Source organism: Thamnophis elegans, chromosome 1, assembly GCF_009769535.1.
Source record: "Thamnophis elegans isolate rThaEle1 chromosome 1, rThaEle1.pri, whole genome shotgun sequence".
Classification (NCBI taxonomy): Eukaryota; Metazoa; Chordata; class Lepidosauria; order Squamata; family Colubridae; genus Thamnophis; species Thamnophis elegans.
The window spans coordinates 117,707,421-117,725,735 of NC_045541.1; the positions used below are offsets into that span (position 1 = coordinate 117,707,421).

Below are 18,315 nucleotides of genomic sequence, written 5' to 3' on the forward strand. Positions count from 1 at the left end.
GAGAGACAAAATGAGAAAACAAATGCAGACAATCACATTGTCTGATTTGGAAAGAATCTTTTTGCAAATTATGGTGGAAAATAAATATTTGGTCAATATCAAAAGTTCATCTCAATACTTTGTTATATATCCTTTGTTGGCAGACAGAGGTCAAACGTTGTCTGTAAGTCTTCACAAGGTTGGCACACACTGTTGCTGGTATGTTGGCTCATTCCTCCATGCAGATCTCCTCTAGAGCAGTGATGTTTTGGGGCTGTTGCTCAGCAACACGGACTTTCAACTCCCTCCAAAGGTTTCTATGGGGTTGAGATCTGGAGACTGGCTAGGCCACTCCAGGATCTTGAAATGCTTCTTACGAAGCCACTCCTTCGTTGCCCGGGCGGTGTGTTTGGGATCACTGTCCTGCTGAAAGACCCAGCCACATTTCCTTTTCAATGCCCTTGCTAATGGAAGGAGGTTTGCACTCAAAAATCTCACGATACATGGCCCCATTCATTCTTTCCTGTACATGGATCAGTCGTCCTGGTCCCTTTGCAGAGAAACAGCCCCAAAGCATGTTGTTGCCACCCCCATGCTTCACAGTAGGTATGGTGTTCTTTAGATGCAACTCAGCATTCTCTCTCCTCCAAACATGATGAGTTGTGTTTCTACCAAACAGTTCTACTTTGGTTTCATCTGACCATATGACATTCTCCCAATCCTCTTCTGGACCATCCAAATGGTCTCTAGCAAACTTCAGACGGGCCTGGACGTGTACTGGCTTAAGCAGGGGGACACGTCTGGCACTTTAGGATCTGAGTCCCTGGCGGCGTAGTGTGTTACTGATGGTAGCCTTTGTTACATTGCTCCCAGCTCTCTGCAGGTCATTCACTAGGTTTCCCCGTGTGGTTCTGGGATTTTTGTTCACCGTTCTTGTGATCATTTTGATCCCACGGGGTGAGATCTTGTGTGGAGCCCCAGATCGAGGGAGATTATCAGTGGTCTTGTATGTCTTCCATTTTCTAATTATTGCTCCCAGAGTTGATTTCTTCACACCAAGCTGCTTGCCTATTGCAGATTCAGTCTTCCCAGCCTGGTGGAAGTCTACAATTTTGTCTCTGGTGTCCTTTGACAGCTCTTTGGTCTTCACCATAGTGGAGTTTGGAGTGTGACTGTTTTGAGGTTGTGGACAGGTGTCTTTTATACTGCTAACAAGTTCAAACAGGAGCCATTAATACAGGTAATGAGTGGAGGACAGAGGAGCGTCTTAAAGAAGAAATTACAGGTCTGTGAGAGCCAGAAATCTTGCTTGTTTGTAGGTGACCAAATACTTATTTTCCACCATAATTTGCAAAACAATTCTTTCCAAATCAGACAATGTGATTGTCTGGATTTGTTTTCTCATTTTGTCTCTCATAGTTGAGGTCTACCTATGATGTCAATTACAGGCCTCTCTCATCTTTTTAAGTGGGAGAACTTGCACAATTGGTGGCTGACTAAATACTTTTTTGCCCCACAGTACAACTCAATGATTCTTTAACATAAGCACCTTCCCTTATATACTGAAGGGAAAGTGAAGTGGTACAAGAGAATTTTGTACATTTAACTGTTTCTAGAAAGAAATGACACAGACATTTCAGTGCATTCTCAGCTCATGCTGCTTTATTGCTAAAAAATTATACACAGGTGCAGAGTTTCAAAGCTCATTTTTGAGCAATTATTGTTTACAGTGTCAAAAAATACATTTAACACATTCTTTCCCTTCCCCAAATATGCATAGATATAAAAGCAAGCTGCCATCTGGAAAATATTAGGTATATACATAGACAAACTGTTCACATTGATAATGTATATAAAGGAGATGATGATACTCTTATATTTTCTTATCCAGATGACTTTATCTGTTAGTAAAAGGCATAGCTATCTGCCAATAATTTTGTAGGTTATCTTCAATTTTTGCTATCAATTCTTCCCAGTTTTAAAACACCAGAATAACATTTTATTTTTTTTAAAAAGGATATCCATTTAGGAGCCCAGTCTTAAATTCTACTCTTTATAGTTGAAACACCTGCAAACAATCTACAACAGAAGTCAACTTTGAAAGGAAAAATTTAGAAATGAGAAACTGTTCATTTCACTTGTTACAGTGGTTTGCAAGACTTCAATTGTAACTTCAATAGGTCTACCGGTAGTAATATAAAATTACTGATTACTGGCAACACTTGTGCAAAAATATGGTTGGAAATGTGTATAACTGGGAAAATTACAAACCCCAAAATGCACAACTATGCCTTAACAAATATTCACACCTAGAAAAAAGGTCAAACTTTGAGATACACTAGTACTCAGATAAGCTAAGACTGCCTTTTTGCAAACTAGTGCAATCTAAAGATTCAAACTCAAGATTTCTTTTTCGCATATCTTAATAGGAAAAATATGTGCAAACACAGACTCTGCTGCAACAGCTATGCTGCTATAATATTTCTAGTATCTACACATGTTCTGCTGCACCAATTGTTCAAACTTGAGTCTTATCAATCCTCTGAATCAGGGGTGTCAAACTTGATTTCATTGAGGGCCGCATCAGGGTTGTGTTTGACCTCAGGGTTGGGGGTGGGTGGGGCCAGTGGTGGGCACAGCCCCCGACCTCTGCTTTTGCTGGCAGAGAGCTGCAGGCTGGAAACGGGGTGACCCCCCCCAAGCTAGTTTTTGCTTGCAGAGACACTGCGGGCTGGTCCTTTGGTGTTTGCAGACAAGCCCACTAAGCACCCCATGAGCTGCATCCAGCCCTCAGGCCTTGAGTTTGACACCACTGCTCTAGATGATCAAAAAAGCTACACCTTATTTACAGCTTGAATGAAGAGTTAAATATCTCCAGTTTTCATAATATAAGTTATCATTATTGCTGGTTTAAAACCAGTTCATTTTAATCCAGCTGCCAAAGTGGTGGTGGGGGAAACTGAAAAGCTACACCTGTTTTAGAAAGAATTAATACCTGAAAAGTATGGACAGCTTACTCATTTTAATTACTCATTGTTTTTTAGCTGCAACAGGCTCTGGCTAAATTTACTATCTCTACTTAAAAATAACCACAAGCCCTAAACTGCTTAGATCATTTTTATTGCCCCATTTGGGATTTATATATTCCCTTTTTTGTGCTCTGAAACTCTGCACCTTTTTTTGTTTGTACAACTGCAGCAACCAAGAAACCCAAATTGCCGTTAACCATGTTCATATCATGTAGGTTCATGAGCTGCTATGAACTTGGTAAGAGGCTAAAAAGGTTCATTCTACTGGTTCCTTTTTCTAATACACAGTTTTGGCGTCATGCTTCGTCCCTTCTTTGTACATTTTGCCCCTTTACTAAAGAGGCAGCATGTTGTCTAAAAAAACTGAGAATCAAAGCAGTAAATTCAAGCTATTGGTATATTGGTTCCTATTGCTTCATAATGTATAAATGCATATATCAATTTACTGATAATAGCTATAACACTATACATTTTAATCATGCATAATTAGAATACTATCTCTAAAAAAAGACGGTTTGTGAGTCTATGTGCTTGTGCCAGTGGTTTTTCCCACACAAGTATTCCATTCTGACAGCTTTGTAACCTTATCTGTCTTCACCTGCACGGAAAAGAAAAGAATTGCAATATCCAGTCCTTAAGAAATACTACACTTTATGGAATATTTGTTGTGCTGTGACTTGGTAAACTTGGAAATTCCATCTAAAACCAGCTAGGAAGTGTTCAGATTCAAAGCTTCCATCATTCATTTCCCATGTTCCTAGAATGAACTCAGTTCCTCTCTGCACAAGTTTTCTTCTCTAGAATGCAAGAAATAGTCACCCTAATCCTCCCATAACCAACATGCATTCTTTCTCTAATCATTTTCAGATTCCAATAACAAACCCATGCATAAGTGTTCTTTTATTCCCCTTTGTTAAGAGATACATCAATGTATTTATTCCAGCAATCTTTGTATACATGTATGCACTATGCATAGCTACCATTTTTCCACATTTCTGGAACAGTTAATTCCCCTGCTTCTTTCTCTATATATGGGCTCCTCTCGTAACCCATCCCAAGCATACAAACTGAATGCAAAACCTCAATCCATCTTCGTTTCTCTAGATCAAAGAACTACTTGTAATCTGTATTCCAGAAGCCTGTTTGTGAGAGCTATTTTCTGGCACCTATGTGTCAATATTGTGCTTGAATTCTTACATGATTTATTGTTTTTCAAAGTGCAAAATAAAGGAAAATTTAAAAATCCAAAGGAAAGTCTATATTAAGAGGAATTTCACCATAAAATTTAGAGAGTAGGTGCTGATTAAAATATTTTTAAAAGTACTAAAATATTGATGGATGAAATGCTAGCTCTATGAAGTCTTTCAATAATAGTATTATTGTTTCAATGAAGCTGATCTGCAGTCAAAAATTAAGAGCTATCAACAAATTATTACAATCAAAGAAAGGAAAAGCTACACAGAGAATAGCCAAGTACAATGAAGAGCCACAAGAATTTTATCTCATCCGCATTTAGAATTGTATTTCAGTATTAAATTTCCACCAATACTATAGTCCCTTATCACTTAGATCAAGACAGTAATGTACGCTACGATGAGGCTGCGATTCAGATGCTTTAGCAAGCAATTAACAACAGTCTAACTAGTTCTTCCAGAATAGCAGCACCACATTCAAGTCTTTCATGCAATCCTGAGTCCTCACACTCGTGACTCAGATTACGAGAGTAAAACTTTCTACGAGCAATGTTATATTCAGCCTAGCACCAGCTGAGCCCACAAAAAAACTGTAAATTAGCTGCTCAAAACATGGGAGCAGTGAAAATTGTACTGACATAGATACAAGATACTTTTAGGATTCTGCAAATTGGTATTTAAATAATCACATAGGCAACCACAGTAAGTGTAAATAATTTCCAGGGTTAGAAAAATTGTTTGTGAGTTTAATGAATACCCCCCTATCAATTTTGTGATCCAAAGTCACCCAAACATATCAACTATTTGTCTACATAAATGTTTGATTAAACTTCTGAACATTTTAGAAAACCTGTGCTAAATTTCATTGATCAGTATAAATACGTAGAGCAGAAAGTTCTATAGAATATGTATAAACATGCATGCATGTGTGTATATGCATTTTATTTTAAAACTGCCACCTTATCCATGTAGGTAAATGATAGATATCAAAGAATGTAGAACAAAAATAAAAGTAAAGCCATTTTCTTTAAATATATGTCCCAGTCTTGCAGATGAATCTGGTCAATCGAATCCCACTTAAGGCAGATTTCTATATTAGATTTACAATTTACTTGGTCTTCAATTTGCACATGCATACAAAGTTAGTGCAACTGAATTTTAAAGAGGTATAAACTGCGCACTCTAGAATGATGAAAGAAAGAATTTGCCAGGCAAACTTGCTCTCCTTCTTCCACGTCTACAAGTAGCTTTATAAAATTTAAAAAAAAGTGAAACCACATCAGATTTGCTTATAAAAGAAAATGAATAAAAGAATTATACAAGCACTACTTTAAGAGAAATTCACAATTCGGTTCAAACATTTGGCTCCCCAAACTCTTAAATTATATCCCTGGGTAGAACCCAGCTCCAAGGGTTCTTTTACTACAGAAATGATGATCAATTATCTATAAACATTCTGTGTTAAGTTTTCATTGGTTTGATACACAATAAACCTTTTTCCTAATTATTTCAATTTTGAAAAATAAAATTATTCTGGAATTTTTGCCAAGCTTCTCCCTGTAGCATTCAAGCACAGAGTTTTGTGGTAGAGAGGAACTTACCAGCCTTTTAATGAGAAATTCAACTTCCTGCAGCACAGAGCACAGCAAACCTATTTGGTTAATACCACTTATTCTACTATACTATTCTTGCCAATGCAAGTTAAGTCCTATTACATGCAAACAGTTATTGCTACTAAAGTTCTATTTATTGTCATCTTATGGCTTTATTTGCATCAGGGATTTCCCCCCCTACATACTGTGCTATTTTGCATTCCAGTTTCAGAGGTATTTTTCCATCAATTCTCCCAATCATCAGCCCCATTTCATTCAATTATACTGCTGTTCACAAGAGAGCCCCAAAAGAGCTCAGGTCCTCCCAATTCATCTCTAAACGGCACACCTTGCCACTTTCATGAGAAAATAGAGAGAGAGAGAGATCTTTAAAAGTAATTCTGCAGTTCTCTGAGTTAACAGTTACAGTCCAAGTATCATATTATGTTTTGTCAATAAAGAAATACAGAGACATCTTTTCTCTCATCAAGGTGGCCATTTATAGAGAAGTTATTTTTTTTAAAGATGCAGTATCCCCTTTAAGCTAAAAGTAGCATTTAAACCATAAAGATCTACAAAGAGCTAGATTCATAACTTAAAATTTGAGTTGTTTAAACCAAAAATAAAGTTTTAAGTAAATGAGTTACCTAACGCACGCAGTAATTTCAGAAAAGAGGGGGGAAACCTACTGATTAATTACTGTAATATAAATATAGATATTTGACTAAATATTTAATTAGTAAGAAAATTCCAACAAATGCTTTACTAAAATAGCGAGGTAAGCAAAAAAAAAGAGATTTTAATAATGAGCAATGCTAATAACTTAGGTGCATTCAGAATTAGCTGTACAGTGATAGCATTTCTAGATTAGTCAATTTTGCAAGATGCTACTCTTAACAGCTGCCACATTGGCAGATATATGCAAGCCCCAATCTATCATTCAGTTTCTACAAGCAATAGATACACTGTAAAAGGTTACCCATTCCTGTCTTGATGCAAGCACAAAAACAACCAACAAATCTGATTCAAAAACATACTAAAACTTTTTGAGGAAAAAAGCATGAATGGGAAATGCTAGTTCTATGCTTATTCTAGTCCCTAAAACTTAAAACTTTACACTATCAGGTTTTTTTTTTCATTATAGCAAAATATTCCATGATCCACAAGGGGTTTTGTTAAAGATTATTACTTCTATTGGGGTTTTTACATGCAGTTTAAGTGCACTCAAAATATACCTGGCTGATTAAAGACTATTTTCATGCAATCACTATGAAATTCACATCTCACTGATTCTATGCAGCAGTTTCTTCTACCATTGCCTAGAAAGGACACTGCATCTTTAGACCATGACCATAACCATGTCAGTTTCCTATACGTTACATCATCAGCTTCATTAATTTGTCACTCTGAAATCGTAAAAAAAGTACTACTAGGCTCATGCACTGATCCTAACATGGCACTACAGTTTTGCTACAAAGCACTAATGCTTATGGAACTATACACATTTTAAAATGGAAGACATTGGTGATTTTGTTGTTCTCAAACAACTTGTAACATTTTGTCCACAAGTATTAAAATATATTTATATGTATATATTATACTATTGCACATGCCCCATATTTGCTTCATCTTTCAGATGTGAAAGATTTCTTGCCAAGGTGGACAACAAATGAGTATGTAAAACTTAAAAAAAATTAAGGCAATATTGCCTGTGAATATTGCCCGTTAAGGAGATGCACATGGATAACTAAACTAAAATGATTTCCCGGACATAGAGAGCAGTGTTGTTTTTCTCAAATGCTAAGTTTACTCTTAATGCAGCCGTATTCAATAGAAATAGATAAATTATTACAGTGGCATTTAAAAATTGATTTTCTTCTTAAATAATGATAATTTTCTAATGATTTGGGAAACTGAATTACATTCCCCTTCTGTCCCAATGTACTGTATTATCTTTCCCACAAAATATCTCTGAGGTATAAATAGCTAAAACAACATCCAAGTAGCTGATTAAATTCATGCTGCTTTCTAATTTTTAGTAAGAGTTGCAGAGAACAACTTCATTAAGTTTTACTTCTGAAACCTTGATAAACCCAAAAGATATCCACATTATTTTAAAACTGAAACGTTTGTATGAGTAAATTTCCATATTTCACAACTCTTTTGACTATTAAATATTTCATTTTTGTTCTGTAGCTATAGATTTAAATTCCTCTGAAAGTGTTCTATTGCAACACTTAAAAAAACCACAACACTACAGGTAGTCCTTATTTAGTTCTTATTATCTATGCCACAGTTACAATGGTGAGGAAAAAGTAACTTTACAACCAATCCTTGCATTTATGACATCCACAGGTCTGTAAAGCAAAGGAAAGTTAAAGAAAGATCTCAACGATAGGTCAGTTTCATTTACTGACTGCTTTGCTTAACAATCAAGATGCCAGTTCCAGTTTGGTCACTAAATGAGGACTACCTCCATTTCATTTTTATTCAAAGAAAGAAAAATGTTTACTCTTTTATCATATCTAAGCTAAACACATCATGATGACAAGCAAACACAAATGCTTTGCCCTTATTAAAACTGTTTAAAACATACAAACATCCCAAATGTTCTTCTAGCAGCCACTACTTTACCTTTGAAAATAACAATCAGCCAAAAACATTCAACATTCTTAGCTATGACTAACAATTATCAAATGTACTTCCTTTAACTAAGATTGAGGCTATTGTTAAAACTATTAGCGAACCTATGTTAACATTTTAATAAAAACTGAAATAAGGTGCTCCGTGGCTCAGCAAGGGAAGAAGACATAGGCCTTTGCACCCATTGTGGCAAAAAGCAGCTTTTTATCCCAGCTTGAAAGAGTCCAGTAGAAACAAACAAGATGCAAAGAATGTCCTGCAAGCATGTTTAGAACACAATTCCCAGCTTAATTCTGGGTGACTTATAAAGAATAAAGAAGCCCTTCCTGAGCATGTCTAACTTTTGTTCATCTAAGCAGTGGAGTTTTACATACAAGGTTATAGTGGCATTGTTGTTCCTTTCAGGAAAAAGCCTGAACAGTTTCATCATTGTTCCTTATATTGTTGAATTCCTTAGGAAAGAATTGGGATACCCAGTTAATTCTACTGCGCAAGGCTTTCTAAACTTTAATGCCCCAACTTTCATTTTGTGGGACATATTATTAATCTCCCCACTTTCCAGCTTTTATGTACATTCAATTATACATAACTTGACTGATGCAACTGTTCATAATTGCATCAAGATTTACTTGCATCAAGATTCCAATTAAAATCTAATTATAAACTGGCTCTTTTAGGAAGGAAATTTTTCAGTGGAAAATCTTTCAAACTCTCTTTTTTCTTTTATAACACATGTACAGTCTGGTCCTTCTGCCACAATTTTTCATCAAGATTTCTGAGACGGTATGTCAAGAGCATACCGATTTGTTAGGTTCTCCAAAGATTGACTTATTTTACTAAAGTATATTGAATGAATCAAAGTGTCAACAAGAATTGACAATTGCTCATAATGTAATGCACAATCACTTTTAGAGGGCAAAAAACATAAGCAAAAGCATGGTTCATGTGAAAGTCTATATATTCATTTTAGTTGCTTTGCAAGGATTGTACTTTCCACCTGTATAATTCTGCTTCATGTGATGATTTTTTATGATGAGGACCTGTAAAAGGACCAAAGCAGCATTTCTTCATTTCCAGTTAGAAAAATAAAGGAAGAGTTTTCTTCTCAAGATGGGCATTCATGAATAACAACTCTTTAAAAACAGCCTCTCGGGTCAAAAGGAAAAGACCTGGAACCAAACACACAGAAATTATTTATTTATATCCCACCTTTATTATTTTTACAAATAATTCAAGCTAGTGAACACTTCCAATAAACCTTCCTCCTCCTATTTTTCCCACAACAAACCTATGAGGTAAGATAGGCTGAGAGAGAATGACTGGCCTAAGATCACCCAGCTGACTTTCATGGCCAAGGCAGGACTTGAACACAGCCCTCACCCCTAGATCCATAATGGCGAACCTATGGCACGCGTGCCAGAGGTGGCATGCAAAGCCCTCTCTGCTGGCACGCAAGCCATCGCCCCAGGTCAGATCTCCGTGGTGTTTCTTTCATGAATTTCTGTTTCCCTGCAAACGACGAAACAGAAGCTCAGGAAAGAAAAAGATCTCTTGCTGAACTGCCGGTGTTGGGATGCTCCACCTCCCACCAGCCATCTGGTCTTCAGGTCTCTGCTGTGCAGGCACACATGCCCGCACATGCACACATTCAAGTGTGTGCCTTGCGCACACCTTTCAGTTTGGGCATGTGTGCATGCACAGTTTAGGCACTCAATGTCTAAAAGGTTTGCCAACATTGCACTAGATCCAACCAGCTCTTGAATTCAATATAATGAATCTGAAAACAATATTTCATTTCAGAGAAACTTGGCATTTTAACACTGGAAAATAACCTGCAGATGAATTTTAGATAATGTGAACAACTGGGGCATTGTGCCATAAATTATGATCACATTCTGCTTACTCTTAGAACTCATTAATTTCCCATCCACAGCAAGACTACTTTATAAGCTTAGAATCTGAAGACTATGTTTGCCTTCTGATACAAAAATATCACTGGAAAACATTGCTATGAAAAGCAACTGAGTATGGAAAATAAATCTAATTTCTACTGGATATAACAATAGCATTTAGATTTATATACCACTCCATAGCTCTTTACACTGTAGAAGCATTATTTGAATAAGAAAATATGCATTGTGCTAAATGTACAATATAAAATAGTATATATATATTTTATTTTACTGATAACAGCTGAGTTGAGGTCCAAGACGTTTATCATTTGGAAAACAGGAGAGGCTTATTTTAGGAATTAATGCTATTTACTTGAAAGCTTGCCATGGAATAAAAAACAACAGAAAATGAATTTTTAATGAAAATGATAGTAGTCTGTAAGTCTCTAACAAAAACAAAGAATGTTCAAACCCTGGTCATCTCATGCCTGGACTAATGCAATGTGTTCTACCCCTGAAAAGCATTTGGAAGCTGCAACTGGTGCAGAGTGTATCAGTTCAGACAGATTTTGGGGTCCCTTGAGTGGTCCATGTTACACTGCTATTCCATGAACTGCACTGATTGCTGTTTGCTTCCCAGCTGTGGGGTGGTATATAAATCTAAATGCTATTGCTATATGCAGTAGAAATAAGATTTATTTTCCATACTCAGTTGCTTTTCATGGCAATGTTTTCCAGTGATATTTTTGTATCAGAAGGCAAACATAGTCTTCAGATTCTAATGCAATTCAAGGTGTTGACTATTACCTTTAAAATTCTGCATGGTATGAGTCCAGGTTACTTGAGGAACTGTCTCATCCCAATAGGAGAAGATTACCCCATCAGTGCCAGTAGAGAAGCATATGATGGATCCTGTTGGTTAAGTAATTCTGTCTGACGGGGTCCAGGAGAAGAGCCTTTTTACTGTGGCTATGGACCTTTGGAACATCTTGCCCCTCAGAGCGAGATCTGCCCCCACCCTCTTGACCTTCTTCGAGTCTGCTAGTTTGCCTGGGGGAGTATCATGCTGGAGGTGGCTGAGGGACCAATAGCAGATCCCATCTCCCCTCTTGTGCATGCTGTTTCCTCCCCACCCATGTTTTAATCATCATCATCATTTGTTGTTGTTTTGTTATTAATTAAAAAAAATATCTATATACCATGGTTCTCCTGCTTTTAACATTGTAATCCATCCAGAATCATCTTGTGACAAGATGGGTAGCAAACAAATATAATAAAATAAATATCAGTACAGCATCAAGCTACTGATAATACCAGAGGTCCAAATTAGACTGGGTTTTAAAAATGCCCTGGAAAAAAGCTACTGGCAAAGAGTTTCCACATCATGCGAAGAAAACTATCAGTCCATAATATTATCAGGAAGCAAGATTAGCTTGAAGGAATGTTTACCTCTAGTGATGGATCATTCCTGGATTTTTCTCCCTTTTGGACGATAGGGACATTTGCTTGCTTCCAATTCCATTACAATTTCTCTGTGAATGTAGAATTTTCATAAATTATAGAAAAGTACTGATTAAGATATTCTAAGATTAACTTCTAAAGAAAGAGACATTCATATAGAGCAGGGTTCCCCAACACCCAGTCCACGGTCCAGTGCCAGACCGCAGCCTGTTGGGAATCAGGCCGTGAAAGTGCATGTGCGAAGCTCCATTTGTGAAAGTGGCACACGCATGAAATCATCCCCTCCCCCCCCGTCGCCACCCACCTCCGCCAGTGCATCAAGCTGGAAAGACTGGGGTCCACTGATATAACGGAATGTGTTCACAGAACATATAATTTGGTTTATTCTTCTGGAATACATAACTGCATTGCATCTATTAAATTTCATTGTTATTTTCACTTAATTCGCTAACCTATTCAGATTGTTTTTAATGGAGGGGCGGGAACTTGCTTTCCATCTAATTTTCATCTGGAAATTTGATAGGCATTCTCTATTTCCTTATTCAAGTCACCCCATTTTATACCTCATTCTCAACTTGATGAGGAGTTACTAATAAGTACTGTTTATTTTCAAACCAGCTATGCATCCATTTATTTCTCATGACATCCAGTCCAAACAATACAGTACTAGCTTGCTAAAGCAGAATCAAATGGAGTCACTTAACACTTCACTGAAATCAAGACATATTTCATCCATTAATTTTCCAAATTAGTTATCCAAGGAAAAAATGAGAGAAGATTAGCCTGATAAAATTTATTTTTGAAAAGTTCATTATAATTTGAAAATTACTGCAATTTTTTAAGATGCTTACAGGATATCTCTTTCAGATCTGCTCTAGAATCTCCTCACGTAACAATGGAAGAGTGGCCATTCTGACATTTCCCCCTTCTTTCTTTGAATATAGGAAAAACTTTTATCCAATTATCCAGCACTTCATAAGTTTTCTAGGAATTTCTCAAATATAAAACATGAAAGTTTGACATGTCATCAGCAAATTCCTCTAGCACTCTGAGATAGATACATCTGTCAAATCATAAAGGAACAGGCCACGCAATTCCACAGACAACATGCACTTACCTTTCATTTCATGCTGCACTGATCATTTTATCACCTTTAGCTTTCAGTTAATGTAAATGTTGACTGCCAAATACTATGATATACGCTTGGACCTGGAGGGGAGAACAAGATATTAAAAGACATGTTACATATTGCTGTTTCCTATCTGGTAACTATTAAAGACCATTATGGTATTCCTTCATATTGGAGCAAATCTTTACAGATTTAAATTAAAATCATAACTGGCAACTTTTGACTTTATACTGAACCTCTCAAATGTGAACAGAATTTATCAAACAGAAAGATGACAAACAAGCCAGTATTGAACTATAACACAAACCTAAATCATAAAATTCTGCCTTACTTATTTTGGTAATGTCAGCTGATCAAACTCATTGGAGTCAAAGGAAATGAGGCCATCAAAAACATGGAGGTTAGCTACCAATAGCCAGAGCATAAAAGAACAGAAAGGAGCTACACAAGATGGATAATATGAAGACAATCAGTCCGCAGACTCTCTGAAAATCAAATATGATTGAATGGATAGCATCATCATCAATATTTCTGAAAGCTGATATGAACACCATCCTCCTCCCAGAAATGCACAATTACATATCCTTATCCATAATTTGGATACGCAATTGGTAAATAATGGCTCATTAAAACCTTAGTATAGCCTGCATAAATAGTTCTGGCTTGTATTTTCTTTCACCTTTTTCATCTCAGGCAACAGTATCAGAACTTTCTAATCCCAATTAGTGTTTGCATTTAACTTTGAAATTGGGGAGGGGGGAATTCTAATTCCCAGTGAAAGTACATCCTAGGTCTCTGAAGCTCATGTTTAAATTTGGGGAAAACTGTAGAAAGAAATGTTTTGTATGCCATAGCGATCTCATGAAAGAACAGTAGCATATAAAATTAACAAATAAGTCCCCACACTAAAATGTAGCAAATTTACCATTGACTATTCCTCCCTAAATGCTTTCCTGGATCAGGTCCACAAAAAGCACAGTGTTCAGAGAGGGAGGTTATAATTACAGTATTATCAATTTTATATCCGTCTTTCCTTCAGAAGTTCAATTTTAATTTAATCTCCTATCACTGAATATAAGTAGCCTCAAATCATCTAATTAATTTTCTGGCTGAGAGTAGATTAGAATTTGGGCCACCCCACTCTTTGTCCAACAATTTACTTGTTTCACTACACTAATTCACCAGGATAGTCCTTTTCGAGATTTTTCTGCCCAAACCAGAAACATAAAACAGAAAGTTGTCCACTTGTACTATTCTACAAAAAGCCTACTTTAATTTTTAAAGATGTTTTTATTCATTATATATACAATACACATAAAATGGTCATATTGACCAATATCAAAGTTAAATCCCTTCATGACTAAGCTTATGAAATATATTTATAATGCTCCTAGAGTGTCACTAAAATAACTACATTCTAAATACAAGTATATATATTTTATATTAAGAGCAATATATATTAAATTGTCATACTTTTGTTTGAATAAAATATTTAAGCTATGTAAATTGTATTTTAAGTATTTTTTCCCGAAATGGTTCATTTAAAAACCCTTTAGATAGTAGAAAATATAAGCTTTATTACTAGGCAGCATTTCTGTCAGATCATTCTGTGTTGTGAGTTCTTTGAAAAAGTCACTCAAAGTAAGATTCCAACAAAACTATTCAGAGGAATTCAAAATGTTTTTAGGCACCAATGCCCATCTGGGTTCCTTGCCATATCTTGGGGGGGGGGGGACCCTGCTAATTTGGAGATAAATGTCATCTCTTAATAGTAATCACATACCTTCGAGGAAAGGGCCTGATCTAGAATATTCTCTACTGATCTGATCCCCTAGAATGAAGAAACCCCAGAATTACATATTTTAGTTTCATTAATAAGGCTAGTAAAAATAACTTTGCTGGTAAGTCTCGTTTCTCAGCATCTGTCCCTTTATTCAGTGATATTTCAGCAGCTGAATAAATACTTCAGAAGTGCTCATTAAAAATATTGGCAATATCTACTTCAATAGATGCAGCTGCTTTCAGAGTACACACTAATGAATACAGTACATATAAATCTATTTAAAATTCAATTCCCAGCCATCTGTAGAATTAACAAGTCTCTATTACATACAAGATCTATTCCCTAGATGTCTCAGCATTTTCTAAAACTAGTCATTATGGACTTCATAAGCTCATTGTTTCTATCATTGCTCTTTTATTCCTATTTTTTAAAACACAACAGTTACTCTAATACATATGCATATAACACTAGAAACTATACTGAAAAGAAAACAGGAATTCAAAATGGAAACACTGATTTTTTTTAACTGATATTTCAATGTCATATGTCTGCCTACATTTTGCCCTCCTACCTATCCCCATCCTAAATTCAATTCCAAATCACAAAATACCGGAGGGCTGTAACAAATGTAATTCTGAATACAAACAAAAGAATAGCCACTAATCCAGTTTCATAAAATAAAGCGTCAGCACACATTTATCAATATTAAACTAAGAGCTGGGTCACTATACAAAATACCATGAGCAAAAAACTGTATCGATTTGGCAAGAAAAAAAATGGACATAAAACAAAACTCTGGGACAGGCGAGAAAGTCTCAATTACAGCCTTCCTGTGAACCTTGAATCCATAGAGATGAAAGCGGGAACCAGAAAAAGTCTTGAGTTTCATATATCGATATATTTATACCAATAAATCAAGTACAGGTAGTTCTCAACTTATGACCATTTTTGTTGCTAACTGAAACATTAAGTGAATTTTGCCCCTTTTTATGACCTTTCGTGCCACAGTTGTTAAGGGAATCACCGCAGGTGTTAAGTTAGTAAAATGGTTATGAAATGAATCTGGCTTCCTCATTGAATTCGCTCAGCAGCAGCAGGTTGCAAATGGTGGTCACAAGACCCCAGAGAAAATCTTCGTAAATCGGTTGCCAAGCCTCCAAATCTCAATGACAACCGACGTAAATGTGAAAAAACGGTCGTAAGTCACTTGTTCCAATGCCCTTGTAACTTTGGTCACTGAAAGAACTGTTGTAAGTTGAGGACTACCTGGATCAAGCTTGTATTACAACCGTACTGTTCACGGCCCAACAGAAACTCTCCCCCACCCCCAAAAAAACCCACCTCTGGCTTTCATTAGCCATTCTAGTGGGAAAGGCTCGCCGTGGCTTCCTTCGCAATCACAGAGCTCGGTGGCGCCCGAAAAGCGCCACGTTTAAGCCATCTCCGTTTTCCCCTTCCAGCTCCAACGGGACGCAGTAGCAAAAAGCTTCGCTTTTCAGATACTACTATTACCCTGGCACCCATTATATGTGGCACCCTACACCAGGGAGAACAGCAGGGAGCAGTTCCGAGCCTAGGTCGGAAGAAGACCTCAAGGTCGGTTCCATAATCTTGGAACTTGCTCTAATCAAGAGGCGCGCGATAGTGGTGAGCATACACAGGGCTCAGATCCCCGTTCACCCCGCCAATGAGCCAAGCCAAAACAACTCCTTGCACCGAGTCGGGCTTATGTCCAACAAGGCCCTGTGCTCGCAGCCCTCTCCGCCGCAGCGATTGGCTTTCCCCCTCTCTTACCCCAGCTGGGGCCCCCGGGCCGCAGCCCGCAGCGGCTCTCGCTCCACTTCTTCCCCTTCACTCCGCCATCTTCCCCTCCCTGCTTCCGGTCGCCCAATCGGAGCCCGCGCGAAAGGATCACGTTGCCGACGCCTCTCCTCTTCTATTGGGCCTAACTCTTATCGGTCACCTCCCGCTTTTGATTTGTATTGGACAGCTAACCCAAGCCTCCGAAATACGGAAAACCCATTGGCCAAGCGAAGGGGTGGGGCACGCCTTCCTTCTCCTGGAATTACTCCGCAGCGTCGCAAAGGTGGAGGGTTGGTGCGTTGGGCCATTCCCAACGCCTTGGAGGGAGAAACGACCTGTGGGATAGTTGGTGGGCAGAGTTATATTGGAAGCGACTCGGAGCAGAGAAGAAACGTCAGCCCACTGGGCCTGCGCCGGCGCGGGTTCTTATTTCCGTATAGATACCTGCCCTTGCCTGTTTTGGCTCAGTCAACAGCCACTCACGCATGCGCACAACATTCTCGTACCAGTGGTCCCAGCTTTGGAATTGGAAAAACCTGACTGGAATTGGGGGAGGGGGGGCACTGAAAATCAGGGCTTACCTTGCAGTCGTCAAACGCTGAATCGCAATGTGGTCCACAGTTCAGCATGTGGGGTGAAGACGTTCATGGTTCTTAAAGCCATAGATTACAGCCTAAGGGTTCTTTTTTTTTTAATTAAACCATCGAATGGTTTTACTGTACGGTGAGCTCACAGTGACTGTAAGTTCACACAGGTAATCCTCGATTTACAACAGTTCGTTTAGTGACCAAAGTTATAACAGCACTGGAAAAAAGTGACATGACCATTTTTCATACTTATGATGTATCTCCATGATGATGTGATCAAAATTCAACTGCTTGGTAACTGACTCATGACTTACAGTGTCTCTGGGTCATGTGATCACCTTTTGACAAGCAAAATAAGAGGGGAAAACAGGCTCACTTAACAATCGTGTTACTAACCACTGCAGTGATTCACTTGACTGGCAAGAAAGGTCCCAAAAAGGGGCAAAACTCACTTAACAAATGTCTCACTTAGCAACAGAAATGTTGGGGTCAATTGTCATAAGTCAAGGACTACTCGACTTATGTATTCATTCTAGGCTTGCTGAATTATTTCACCTAAAATATCTTCATGAGGATATTACTGTTCAGGTTCATTACCTTCATTCCACTAAAGGAACAAATTTGCAGGAAGAACATACTGGTAGTCCTTGTTTAAAGAATACTTAGTGTAGGGGTCTTAAACACCTTAAACACTCAAAGAGCCATTTGGATCCATTTCCCACAGAAAATAAAACACCGGGAACCAATAATTTAACAACCGGTGTGACTGGGTAGGCAGGGCCAACTTGACATTACTCACTGCCACCCAGTCACATGACCTCCCAGCTACACCTACCCAGCCAGTCATTAGGACCGAGAACCGGTTGTTAAATTATTGGCCCCAGCCCCCCCCCCCACTTCCAGCCACCTTTTGGCACACCCGGCTTTGGGTGTGTTGTTCCCCCCCATCTCCCTCTCTCTCTGTATTGTAGTTCTGCATAATGGGCTCCAGGAGGAAGAGGGGATCCTAAAGTGCGCTAAATTTCACTATGTTGCACAAGGGCAGCAAGCAGGCCATGGAGGTGGCAACAGCTCCAAGCCCGAAGTGGCGGGAGGTGAGGTCTTCACAATGGGGGAGACGGGGTCTCCTCCTCCTGAAGCCCATTACAATGCAGAGCCACAATACAACCCTGCCCCTAATTAAGGTTATCATTTCATTATTAATATCATAGTAAATTATATGTT

At 37.9% G+C, this 18,315-nt stretch overlaps 1 long non-coding RNA gene across 1 annotated transcript; it reads right to left on the reverse strand.

Annotated features, from left to right (window-relative positions):
• Positions 1 to 2,117: 2,117 nt before the first annotated feature.
• LOC116516723 lies at positions 2,118 to 16,596 on the reverse strand. Its single transcript, XR_004256394.1, has 4 exons — positions 16,496 to 16,596; positions 12,907 to 12,998; positions 11,778 to 11,860; positions 2,118 to 9,605 (listed from the first exon to the last, which is right to left on the reverse strand). It is a non-coding gene; the product is annotated as an uncharacterized LOC116516723 (long non-coding RNA).
• Positions 16,597 to 18,315: the final 1,719 nt, after the last annotated feature.